This window comes from Lissotriton vulgaris, chromosome 11, assembly GCF_964263255.1.
Source record: "Lissotriton vulgaris chromosome 11, aLisVul1.2, whole genome shotgun sequence".
In the NCBI taxonomy this organism is placed as follows: Eukaryota; Metazoa; Chordata; class Amphibia; order Caudata; family Salamandridae; genus Lissotriton; species Lissotriton vulgaris.
Genome location: NC_141699.1, coordinates 912,929,229 through 912,943,122, shown reverse-complemented (window position 1 = coordinate 912,943,122; position 13,894 = coordinate 912,929,229). Strand labels below are relative to the sequence as shown.

General features: G+C 47.1%; 1 protein-coding gene across 2 annotated transcripts in view; it reads right to left on the bottom strand.

Moving 5' to 3' along the window:
• The window catches only part of ITM2C (integral membrane protein 2C), a 281,272-nt gene that overhangs the window by 13,145 nt on the left and 254,233 nt on the right, over window positions 1–13,894 (bottom strand). The gene's annotated exons all lie outside the window — the stretch shown is intronic.

Here is a 13,894-nt window from a genome sequence, read left to right as displayed (position 1 = left end):
AGTGTGTCTTAAGTTTGTCTTAAGACTGTCTAAAATCTGTCTTAAGTCTGTCCTAAGTCAAACTTAAGCCAAAATCCTAACTTAACTAATACTAAATGCCTTCTGTGAATACCAAAAGTAGTAGGACAGACTTAAGACAGACTTAAGACAGTCTTAAGACAAACGTAGGACAAACTTAAGACAGACTTAAGACAATTTTAAGACAAACTTAAGACAAACTTAAGACAAACTTAAGACAGACTGAAGACAGACTTAAGACAAACTTAACACAAACTTAGGAAAGACTTAAGTTAGACTTAAGACAAAATCCTAACTTTGCTACTACTAAATGCCTATGTAAATACCAAAAGTAGTAAGTTTAGGATTTTGTCTTAAGTTAGTCCTGTGAATTGGGTCCATTCTCTTGATTACATGTGATGAGACTAAATGTGTGAGGAGTGAGATGAAAGCTGAAGAATGTTGAGTGGCTAAGAATAAAGTTCATGGAATACAAATGGTTTGGCAATGACTTTATATTTACACTTTTAGCAACAATTTGAACAAGCCAGACGATGTGCATCAAACATAAGAAACCCAAAGAAGAACCCACGTCTTATGGAGGCGCCTTACAAACATTTGTGAAGCAAGTGTAATCTAGGGACAGGACCATGCTGAGAGCAAAAAAACAAAGGAATACTGGTATTCAAGTCTTTCTGCTTGTGTTTTAGGAGCACGACGCGCATCGAAAGTAACTTGCTGTATAGAGCAACAGTGTTATTTCCCCGCTAATGTCTGCCTCAGGTTTCAATACGCTTTATTTTTTATTAAATTGGAGGTACTGTGAGGAGGTTTGGGCCCTGGGTGAACATATTGTTTTGGCAGCTGCAAAACTGCCTCATAGGACACTAGAGCGCGGTTGGGCCCTAGCGCATGTCAGTGCCTCCTTGTAAATGCACGAACGCAGCAATCAGCCAGTGAACCTAATTTCCTCTCATTGCCTGCAACTGCCTTACCAGACAGAAGAGTGTGGTGGGGGCCCTTTTGGCCAGTCAGTGCCTCCTGCTAAATACGCAAACGCAGTATTTAGTGTGTGAGCAATTTTCTCTCATAGCCTGTTTGTCAAAACACATTTTGCCCCTTGTGAGGATGCTCCATCTTTTCTATGTGGGTGCTGCACCGGGGGGTCGCAGGGTGCCTGTGTCAGTTCATGCTTGCCAAACCCCTGAGGAAATAGTCTTGGGCTTTTTTTGGAAGTATCACAAATGGATGTCAATGCTAATTAAAAAGGAAGGTTTGCAGTGTTTTTCAACAATAAATATAGATTTACTGACACCTTTAGGCCAGAAGTTGTATTACACCCTAAAGTTCATAGTAAGGTGAAGTTGTGATATAAAAATTATTTTCATCAGTGATTGGCACACTTTAATTAGGGCAAAACTGCTTTCAACCATTCAACAGTGAAGTGCACATCAATGTTTGTTTTGCTGGCAGTGCAGCACGTCGTTTCAAAACACTCTCAAGAAAATAAATTATAGTGATGGGCATGCCATCATTCAATGCAAATTTGGTTCTTGCAGTTTTTAGTGATTTGCCCACTTTCAAAGGTTTTAAAAGTGTTAATTGTGGCAGTTAAGATCCACACTATTCAGCAATTGACTCAACAAGGCACCTATACATTAGTACTGGTGCAGTATATTATTTTTATAAAGCAGCTTTAAAACATTATATTTCAAAAATGAATCTTAGAAATGTGATAACTGTTCCACCACCATTTCTTATGTCCACTAAATTTGAAGTAAATGTAAAGGTGGTATCTTTGATGGTTGCTATTGGTTGCTTAAACACCAAAATACCAAACTGATTATGTGAGGCAACATGGCAACGGGTGAACTAGTAGCTTCTGATGTTGTCTTGAAAGGCTATCAATGGACCTATATTGGAATGTTAGGGTTTGGTATGTGTAGGAAGGTGGCTACCTGACTATGGTTACCCCAGATTTTTTGCCTTGTGTGTAGCTGGTTTTCAACTTAGTTAGCCTCGTTCCCTGCTAATCAGGGCCCCAGGCTATCTGCTCACTCTGTAAAATGGATTCCATGTACCCTAGGTGCATAACTAGTTTGGCTTGGGTCACCTTATCAGCCCCTGTACAGAGCACTATAGGTGCCCAGAGCATAGGTGCATCCAAGGCCTACCAGGGGCTGCAGCATATCTTTTGCCACCCCTGGCTGGCTATCTAAAATTGACACAACTGGCTGATCACTCAGCTGGGGCAAGGTGGTGTAATCACCCCTTGCTTAGATATAGTATGCCTATATCTAAACCTAACTGGACACATATATACCCATAAGTCGTTCCTATGGCAGGCCTTAACGATCCTGGAGGCAGAGTGTGTGGTTTTATGTGAGATGGTGCTCTAGCATGAGCTGAGCCTGCCTGCAGCTGTCGGGACCAATTCCCTAAACTGTTCCGGGATAATGCCAAACCATATACTATTAAATGCATTATAATCCTCGCGGTTATATGTTAACTTTGGTTTGGCTTATTCAAAACATGTCTTGTAAGGTGTCATACGATTTGGAATAATATCCCCTCGACAGTCCTGTTGACGGGGATAGCATTCCACCCCTCTAGAGGGAGACGACATGTTACTTCACTGAAACACGGTTGATTTTTAAAAGTGCCTCAGATCCACAAAATGGATGCTTCTGCCACAGACACAAGTCTGACCTCCTGCTGCTGACCGAAACTCAGCCGAGGAGGCCTGGACAAAGGCTTTCCTGTCACAGGGAGGTGTCACACCACCCCAGACAGGAGATAGTGGATTGTAGCAGGGAGGTTTGAAAGAAACCAGACACTGCCTGGGGAGCACAAGGCTTCCCCTTGCATAATCCGGTCGAACCGGTTCTGGGGCACACCAGCCCCAGTCCCAGTGCGACCCTGGACAAAGGGAAAGGGGTGTAACCACCCCCTACCTGGGTCCCACCCATAGGAGGGGACCTAGTAGGTAATCCAGCCCCCTAGATTGGTATAAGAATGGGAGCAGTGCCAAAGCACTCATATTATCCTGATGAAACATAAGAAACGAAACTCTGGACCCTTCAACATCCGAATCGATGTAGAAGACTGAAAATCTCCCTTGTGGTCAAGGAGTGACCACCCTGTGCATGGAGGCACCATCCAGCACCTTGACGTTTGCTTTGTTGCAGTTCCCGCTGGACCTCGAGCGACAGAGTCTGACAAGACCAAGCGAGCCTGCCTTCTAACAGCCCAATCCACAGTCCCTGCAGAGCTGGGACCCGTGGAGGCGACCGGAAGCGTGGGGCCCGCCATCTTGGAAAGACCACAAGACGCTGACCGTGCAGCCCACAAGTGACCCTCGAAGCTGTACATCGGGGTTTGAAAAGCCTCAGCCCTGAGCCACTTTTACATCGAAGCTCACCCCTCTACACTCACCGAGTGCTGCGTGGGGCCCTTCTGCTTCTTTTGGCTCAACGCTTTGGCCCGGTCACTTGCCCGTTGGCTTTTGGCCCCTGTGCCGACAAACTACGAAATCTAACTTGTGATTCTGGTTGCTCCAGACTTGCACTCAATTCTCTGAAAAGGGGCACCCACTCTGACCCTCCTGGTCCGAGTGAGAAGCAATCTTCCAGTCTTGCGTGGATTGCTCTTGCCAAGTGTTGTTTGCTCCAATCCTGAAGCCGACAGCGCAGACGGCGAGAGTCTTTGTGGGACCACTCGTGATCCACTCCTGGACGTCGCAGATGCCCTAGAGTCCACATGGCAGCGGAGAGAAGCTCCTCAACAACCACCTGATTGCGCCCGACATTGCCTGGTTCAGTACTGGTTCCACCCTGGTCACTGCTGAGTGACCCAGACTCTGTCACCTTTGCTTTCAGGTACTCTACAACTCTGATCCACCCTTGGATCACGCCGGACACTTCTCCTTCACAACGCCTGCAGCATCTTCAGCTTCAAGCACCAACAACCTGCGTGACGAAACCCGACACAACTTCGACCCTATGCACCCGCTTCCTGTGGGTGAGGTAACTCAGTAACGCCGGTGTTCCCACACTGGTACACACCTCTACTGCATGTGTCTTAAGTTTCATCCTTCTAGGTTAAGAGGAAGTCTCCTTAAACAGTAACTTTATAACTTTTACGCACCATTGACTTTGCATTGGTGCATGCGTGTGCTTTAAGCGCTGCACCCGAATCCCGCGGGCTTTTCCCGACTTCAGCATTGCTAGTCGCGACTGCTCCCAGCGATTCCCTAGGCCCTAGGCCTAACCACTGTTCGATTGGTATCTCTTATACCACTTTCTTAATATATGGTTTGAGTGGCCACCCGCCCTCATCCATAATTGTGCAACTTTCATATGTTATACTGTGCTTTTGTTTAAACGCTTGTGCCCCTTTACTCATAAAGAGTACTGGGGATTATTCTAGTAATTAATACATATATTTTTATAATATATACTTGTGTGGTGTCCTTTCATTTGATATTACAGGATTGTGATTGGTAAAACAGCTTGCTTAACACGACCTCTTGAGTTTAGCCTTTAAGGCTGCTTAGTCCATGCTACCACTAGGATAGCTTGTCTATAAGGTTGGCTTACAACCAGACACCATAAGGGATAGTTTGGACTGATACAAGGTGGTTCCAGAATTGGAAACATCATATATCAGGCCAACTTCTCACATTGGAGTGCAGCGGTGCGGATTTGAGCTTGCTGTTGTTTTACCATTGCAATCTTTTTATCAAATTGAAAGATCACATCAAGTACCTTAGGTACATATAAACAAAAGCTTAGCATATTTAAGTTCTACTGAACTTAGTAGTTGTAGATCAAAGGGGTTAGCACACCCTGCCTACAACTCACTAGCAAGATACAGTAGGAAAACACTTAGTGTAGGTAAGTGCACCACTTGCACCTCATTAGCAGTCATGTCTGGCACAGGAGGAGCTTCAGGTTCTGCCCCTGTGACAGTTGACCTTACCAAGGCAACTTCCAGCTATGACAAACTTAGCCACAAAGGCTTGAGTGCCTTATGCATTGCAAGAGGGCTAAAAAGGGGTCACAACCCCACCATTCCTTCTCTGATAGCCATCCTGGACAAGGATGACTTAGCTAAGGCGAGTGCAGTTCCCTTAGATGCAGGAGATGGAGTAGATCCCCCAGAGAATGAGAACACCCCAGAGAGTGAGGTGGACCAAGAATCAGATGGTAATGTGTCAGATCATGATCAAGGGGATAACCAGGTGCCAGTGGGGAGGCTTAGCCGAGCCAACTTGGACCTACATAGGGATGGAGAGGGCCAGCACCTCCCCAGACCCTATAGCCTAGTTCCCTCAGGTAATAGGAGAGTGAGATCACCTTCAAGGGACTCTCATATTTCCAGTGCCTCAAGGGAATCTCAAAGGGGAATGACTTCCCCCCCCCCCCCCAGAGAATAGAGCATAGGGCCAGAATGAGGGCTGTTCAACTCCAGATAGAGAGGGAAGAGGTAGCCCTGGCTCAAGCTAAACTTGCTTTGGCAAGAGAACAAACATTGTGTGGCTTAGATGCCACTGGTGGCAGCAATATTCCTAGAGAAAAAGACAGGGCCTATGATAATAGAAACCTGACAAAGATTGTGCCCCCCTACAAGGAAGGGGATGACATCCGCAAATGGATAACTGCTCTTGAGAGAGCCTGCATGGTACAGCAGGTTCCTGAGGACAGTGGGCAGCAATCTTATGGTACTCCTTTTCTGAGAAAGGGAGAGATAAGCTCCTCACTGTCAGACATGTGGATGCTAAAAACTACAAAGTCCAGAAGAGTGCTCTAATAGATGGGTTTGGCTTAACCACTGAACAATACAGGTTAAGGTTCAGAGATACCCAGAAGACACAGACACAGGACTGGACTGATTTTGTAGATTGTGCTACTAAGGCTCCGGAGGGTTGGCTACATGGCAGCAAAGTACATGAATTCACAGGGTTGTATAATTTGATTATGAGGGAGCAGATCCTAAGTAATTGTCATAACCAGCTCTTACACCAGCACCTGGTGGACTCAGATTTGACCTCTCCCCAAGAATTTGGAAAGAGGGCAGATAAATGGGTCAGAACCAGGATTAGGACTAAGAATCAGGGCAATGACCAGAAGAAGGAGTCTACCAAGCCTCAAGATAAGGGTGGGGATAAAAATAAAGAAAAGACTTCCCCAGGGCCCCAAAACTCCAAGGATGGGGGTGGGTCCCAAGACACTTCATAAGTTCAGAAAAAGCCATACTGCCATGTCTGTAAACAGACTGGCCATTGGAAATCAGACAGCTGTTGTCCAAAGAATGGCATTAAAGAAAATATAACTCCAAAAACAGCTCCAACACCTCCTGTTACTGTCAGCAGTAATCCCCCAGGAAGTGGGAGCACACCCAGGAATCTGGGTGGGTTTACTTTTGGAGCACAGGCGGACCCTGGCCTATCCAGGTCCCCATCACCAAATGATCTTGTCTATGAGACTGGCATGGGGTTTGCCAATTTCTCTGATTGCCCAAATACCTTGAGCAAATATAGACAGGAACCCCTCATCAATGGTTTGAAAGTTGAGGCCTTTAGAGACACAGGGGCTAGCATCACCATGGTGGCTGACTGTATAGTCCCCTCAAAGCAACTTTTACCTGGTGCCACATACCAGGTGACAAACATTGATGGAATACAAACCAATCATCCCATGGCAGTAGTAATTCTCAGCTGGGGAGGTGTCACTGGCCCAAAGAGAGTGGCAGTGTCAGCAAACTTGCCTGTAGACTGCCTACTAGGTAATAATTTGGAAATCTCAGCCTGGGCTGAGTTTGAACAGAAAATCCATTCTAGAATGGTAAACACCAATGGAAAGGTTAGTGGGGCTGTAATGGCTACAGCCCCAATTCAAGATGTCCTTCCTGAAAAGGTTGGTAGGGCTGTGCAAGACTCAGCCCCATCTTTAGCTAACTCCCTTCCTGAACAGAATCGCAGAGCTGTTATGGTAACAGCCCATACCCAAACTGAGTCTCCTACTGAAAAGGTTGGTGGGGCTGTGACTGATGGCCACAGCTCAAACTCAAACTGATATATGCGTTGTGAAGCCTGAAATGATGGATCACTCCACCCAAACTGAGAGCATGGAGGAGGAAGAGAAATCTCCCCCTCACCAGACATTAGGACAGGATCAGCCTCCTCAGGGCACTGATCTTACCCCTGATGAAGGAACTGACCCAGAGGTTGTTAGGCCTGGCCTGACAGAGCCTCTGATGACAGTGGACCCTTCTCAGGTGGGACCCAGTCTGGAGAAGGTAACCTGCCCCTCTCTACCTTGCCTTAGTCAGCCCAGGGCTGCAGAGGACAAGAAGGACAGTGAGACCCAGAGGGCCCCCTGTTAAATTAAGCACCTCCATCAACAGATTAGGGGCCCCGAAACTAGTAGCCCTAGTAAGGTGAAAACTTTAATAAACTCCCGAGGGAGCCCCCTTAAAAGTAGTTAGGGACCTCCCACAGATGGATTCTGTTGGGCACAGCCAAACCTGGGACCCAAAGGCCCAAACCTGAACTGTCCCTCCTGTAAGCCAAAACAAGGGACCCAGCCTCCAGCTTTAGGTAGCCAGAGTTTGACCCTGAGAGCACAGTGCAACTCAGTTGAAGAAAGAAAGGCACACATGGTGGAAGATAATTGGAGGAAGCTGAGCCCTAAATTAGTGGAGCCTCACTTCAATACTCCATATCAAAACCAGCCTTTTTCCTTGCATAAACACACCCAAGGTAGTGATTCCCTATGGTGGAGACCCTCTAATACCCCAAGGGTGAGGGACTGCTTAGTGGACCAGGAGACAGGGGGTACCAATGCTAGTGCAAGTACTTCCTTATATGGCCACTCAGGCAATATAGGCTTACCTGGTCAAGGTCAAGGATAGCCTTATCTCCTTTCGTTTGGGGGGTTGTGTAGGAAGGTGGCTACCTGACTATGGTTACCCCAGATTTTTTGCCTTGTGTTTGGCTGGTTTTCGACTTAGTTGGCCTGGTTCCCGGCTAAACAGGGCCCAGGCTATCTGCTCTCTTTGTAAAATGGATTCCATGTACCCTAGGTGCATAACTAGATTGGCTTGGGTCACCTTATCAGCCCCTGTACAGAGCACTATAGGTGCCCAGGGCATAGGTGCATCCAAGGCCTACCAGGGGCTGCAGTATATATTTTGCCACCCCTGGCTGGCTATCTAAAATTGACACAACTGGCTGATCACTCAGCTGGGGCAAGGTGGTGTAATCACCCCTTGCTTAGATATAGTATGCCTATATCTCAACCTAACTGGACACATATATACCTATAAGTCACTCCTATGGCAGGCCTTAACAATCCTGGAGGCAGAGTGCGTGGGTTTATGTGAGATGGTGATCTAGCATGAGCTGAGCCTGTCTGCAGCTGTCGGGACCAATTCCCTAAGCTGTTCCGGGATAATGCCTAACCATATACTATTAAGTGCATTATAATCCTCGCGGTTATATGTTAACTTTGGTTTGGCTTTCTCAAAACATATTGTGTAAGGTGTCATACGATTTGGAATACTATCCCCTCGACAGTCCTGCCAACGGGGATAGCATTCCACCCCTCTAGAGGGAGACGACATGTTACTTTACTGAAACGCGGTTGATTTTTAAAAGAGCCTCAGATCCACAAAATGGATGCTTCTGCCACAGACACGAGTTTGACCTCCTGCTGATGACCGAAACTCAGCCGAGGAAGCCTGGACAAAGGCTTTCCTGTCACAGGGAGGTGTCACACCACCCCAGACAGAAGATAGCGGATTGTAGCAGGGAGGTTTGAAAGAAACCAGACACTGCCTGCGGAGCACAAGGCTTCCCCTTGCATAATCCGGTCAAACCGGTTCTGGGGCACACCAGCCCCAGTCCCAGCGCGACCCTGGACAAAGGGAAAGGGGTGTAACCACCCCCTTCCTGGGTCCCACCCATAGGAGGGGACCTAGCAGTTAATCCAGCCCCCTAGATTGGTATAAGAATGGGAGCAGTGCCAAAGCACTCAGATTATCCTGATGAAACATAAGAAATGAAACTCTGGACCCTTCGACATCCTACTCGACGTAGAAGACTGAAGAATCTCCCTTGTGGTCAAGGAGTGACCACCCTGTGCATACAGGCACCATCCAGCACCTCGACATTTGCTTTGTTGCAGTTCCCGCCGGAACTCGAGCAACAGAGTCCAACAAGACCAAGCGAGCCTGCCTTCTAACAGCCCGATCCGCAGTTCCTGCAGAGCTGAGACCCATGGAGGCGACCGGAAGCGACGGGCCCGCCATCTTGGAAAGACCACGAGACACTGACCGTGCAGCCCACAAGTGACCCTCGAAGCTGTACATCAGGTTTTAAGAAGGCCCAGCCCTGAGCCACTTTTGCACCGAAGCTCACCCCTCTACACTCACCAAGTGCTGCGTGTGGCCCTTCTGCTTCTTTTGGCTCAACGCGTTGGCCCGGTCACTTGCCTGTTGGATTGTGGCCCCTGTGCTGACGAACTACGAAATCTAACTTGTGATTCTGGTTGCTCCAGACTTGCACTCGCTCCTCTGAAAAGGAGCACCCACTCTGACCCTCCTGGTCCGAGTGAGAAGCAACCTTCCAGTGCTACGTGGATTGCTCTTTCCAAGTGTTGTTTGCTCCAATCCTGAAGCTGACTGCGCCGACGGCGAGAGCCTTTGTGGGACCGCTCGTGGTCCACTCCTGGACGTCGCAGATGCCCTAGAGTCCACGTGGCAGCAGAGAGAAGCTCCTTAACAACCACCTGATTGCGCCCGACATTGCCTGGTTCCGTCCTGGTTCCACCCTGGTCACTGCTGAGTGACCCAGACTCTGTCCCCTCTGCTTTCAGGTACTCTACAACTCCGATCCACCCTTGGATCACACCGGACACTTCTCCTTCACAACGCCTGCAGCATCTTCAGCTTCAAGCACCAACAACCTGCGTGACGAAACCCTATGCACCCGCTTCCTGTGGGTGAGGTAACTCAGCAACGCCGGTGTTCCCACACTGGTACACAGCTCTAGTGTATGTGTCTTAGGTTTCATCCTTCTAGGTTAAGCGGAAGTCTCCTTAAACAGTAACTTTATAACTTTTACGCACCATTAACTTTGCATTGGTGCATGCATGTGCTTTAAGCGCTGCACCCGAATCCCGCGGGCTTTTCCCGACTTCAGCATTGCTAGTCGCGACTGCTCCCAGCGATTCCCTAGGCCCTAGGCCTAACCACTGTTCGATTGGTATCTCTTATACCACTTTCTTAATGTATGGTTTGAGTGGCCACCCGCCCTCATCCATAATTGTGCAACTTTCATATGTTATACTGTGCTTTTGTTTAAACGCTTGTGCCCCTTTACTCATAAAGAGTACTGGGGATTATTCTAGTAATAAATACATATATTTTTATAATATATACTTGTGTGGTGTCCTTTCATTTGATATTACAGGATTGTGATTGGTAAAACAGCTCGCTTAACACTACCTCTTGAGTTTAGCCTTTAAGGCTGCATAGTCCATGCTACCACTAGGATAGCTTGTCTATAAGGTTGACTTACAACCAGACACCATAAGGGATAGTTTGGACTGATACAAGGTGGTTCGAGAATTGGAAACATCATATATCAGGCCAACTTCTCACATTGGTGTGCAGCGGTGCGGATTTGAGCTTGCTGTTGTTTGACCATTGTAATCTTTTTATCATATTGAAAGATCACATCAAGTACCTTAGGTACATATAAACAAAAGCTTAGCATATTTAAGTTCTACTGAACATAGGAGTTGTAAATCAAAGGGGTTAGCACACCCTGCCTACAACTCACTAGCAAGGTACAGTAGGAAAACACTTAGTGTAGGTAAGTGCACCACTTGCACCTCACTAGCAGTCATGTCTGGCACAGGAGGAGCTTCAGGCTCTGCCCCTGTGACAGTTGGCGTTACCAAGGCAACTTCCAGCTATGACAAACTTAGCAACAAAGACTTGAGTGCCTTATGCATTGCAAGAGGGCTAAAAAGGGGTCACAACCCCACCATTCCTTCCCTGATAGCCATCCTGGACAAGGATGACTTAGCTAAGGCGAGTGCAGTTCCCTTAGATGCAGGAGATGGAGTAGATCCCCCAGAGAATAAGAACACCCCAGAGAGTGAGGTGGACCAAGAATCAGATGGTAATGTGTCAGATCATGATCAAGGGGATAACCAGGTGCCAGTGGGGAGGCTTAGCCGAGCCAACTTGGACCTACATAGGGATGGAGAGGGCCAGCACCTCCCCAGACCCTATAGCCTAGTTCCCTCAGGTAATAGGAGAGTGAGATCACCTTCAAGGGACTCTCATATTTCTAGTGCCTCAAGGGAATCTCAAAGGGGAATTACTTCCCCCCCAGAGAAAAGAGCATAGGGCCAGAATGAGGGCTGTCCAACTCCAGATAGAGAGGGAAGAGGTAGCCCTGGCTCAAGCTAAACTTGCTTTAGCTAGAGAACAAAAATTGTGTGGCTTAGATGCCACTGGTGGTAGCAATATTCCTAGAGAAAAAGACAGGGCCTATGATAATAGAAACCTGACAAAGATTGTGGCCCCCTACAAGGAAGGGGATGACATCAACAAGTGGATAACTGCTCTTGAGAGAGCCTGCATGGTACAGCAGGTTCCTGAGGAACAGTGGGCAGCAATCTTATGGTACTCCTTTTCTGAGACAGGGAGAGATAAGCTCCTCACTGTCAGACATGAGGATGCTAAAAACTACAAAGTCCTGAAGAGTGCTCTAATAGATGGGTTTGGCTTAACCACTGAACAATACAGGTTAAGGTTCAGAGATACCCAGAAGACACAGACACAGGACTGGACTGATTTTGTAGATTGTGCTACTAAGGCTCTGGAGGGTTGGCTACACGGCAGCAAAGTACATGACTTCACAGGGTTGTATAATTTGATTATGAGGGAGCAGATACTAAGTAATTGTCAGAACCAGCTCTTACACCAGCACCTGGTGGACTCAGATTTGACCTCTCCCCAAGAATTTGGAAAGAGGGCAGATAAATGGGTCAGAACAGGATTAGGCCTAAGAATCAGGGCAATGACCAGAAGAAGGAGTCTACCAAGCCTGAAGATAAGGGTGGGGATAAAAATAAAGAAAAGACTTCCCCAGGGCCCCAAAACTCCAAGGTTGGGGGTGGGTCCCAAGACCCTTCATCTGTTCAGAAAAAGCCATACTGCCATGTCTGTAAACAGACTGGCCATTGGAAATCAGACAGCTGTTGTCCAAAGAATGGCAATAAAGAAAATTTACCTCCAAAAACAGCTCCAACACCTCCTGTTACTGTCAGCAGTAATCTCCCAGGAAGTGGAAGCACACCCAGGAATCTGGGTGGGTTTACTTTTGGAGCACAGGCGGACCCTGGCCTATCCAGGCCCCCATCACCAAATGATCTTGTCTATGAGACTGGCATGGGGTTTGCCAATTTTTCTGATTGCCCAAATACCTTGAGCAAATATAGACAGGAACCCCTCATCAATGGTTTGAAAGTTGAGGCCTTTAGAGACACAGGGGCTAGCATCACCATGGTGGCTGACTGTATAGTCCCTTCTAAGCAACTTTTACCTGGTGCCACATACCAGGTGAAAAATAAGACAGGGGTTGGAGGGTCTAAGGGAGTTTAAAGACCTGCCCGGGTTGACGTCCCCTTGCACATTAATAAAATACAAAAAACCCGGGGGTCTAGAGTCACAACAATTTTTGAATTAGTGCTCTCTGAGGACTGTGTTCATCAGTTCTGTCTATAAAGTACTAGAATAGATAGTAAAGCAGTCCCTTTTAAATGTTTACAGACCAACGCAAATGACCACTAGCAACGGTAGATGAGACCCAAGATCCAGAGATGAATTACCATCAAAATTCTTGTTTGTGATCTAATTTTATCATCTGGCCATCCACAGTATAGGGCTGGAACGTCTCTAGATCATATGAGACTAATTCCAGTGCCGTCTGGTAGGACTGGGGTCAGACCCACAATCACATGTCGACCATGCGTGGGATCACTAAATGGAAAAAGGTGCAGTGCAAAATGTGGGGTGTAGGAAAGTGATGTTAAAAAGAATAGAGGAATTACACTAAGAAAACTTTAATACCTGTAAGCCTCTTTCTATTAAAAACCAGAACAGTGCAAGATAACAGTATAAACAAATGACTGTTTAGGGGCCAACAGGTTTCTGCCTAAACGGGGATTCACTCCCTAGGCTTTCATCAGGGCCTCTGTTCTTAATTATTTTTGCTACTGCTAGTGAAAAGTGTGCTCTAAATAACACAAAACGAAAACAGTGACACTATATAGGATATATATTCTTTTAGTCCTCCATGTCAGCTGGTGTATCAATCACCCTTCTTGACAGGGGAAGACACCTCACCTCACCTGGACCAAGCTCAGAGTAAGGGAGGCCACGCTCTCTCCGTCGTTGCCCCGAACTGATTCTGAGGTTGGGGGAGGCCAAATACCAGGTGACAAACATTGATGGAATACAAACCAATCATCCCATGGCAGTAGTAAGTCTCAGCTGGGGAGGTGTCACTGGCCCAAAGAGAGTGGCAGTGTCAGCAAACTTGCCTGTAGACTGCCTACTAGGTAATGATTTGGAAATCTCAGCCTGGGCTGAGGTTGAACAGAAAATCCATTCTAGAATGGTAAACACCAATGGAAAGGTTAGTGGGGCCGTAATGGCTAGAGCCCCAATTCAAGATGTTCTTCCTGAAAAGGTTGGTAGGGCTGTGCAAGACTCAACCCCATCTTTAGCTAACTCCCTTCCTGAACAGAATAGCAGAGCTGTTATGGTAACAGCCCATACCCAAACTGAGTCTCCTCCTGAAAAGGTTGGTGGGGCT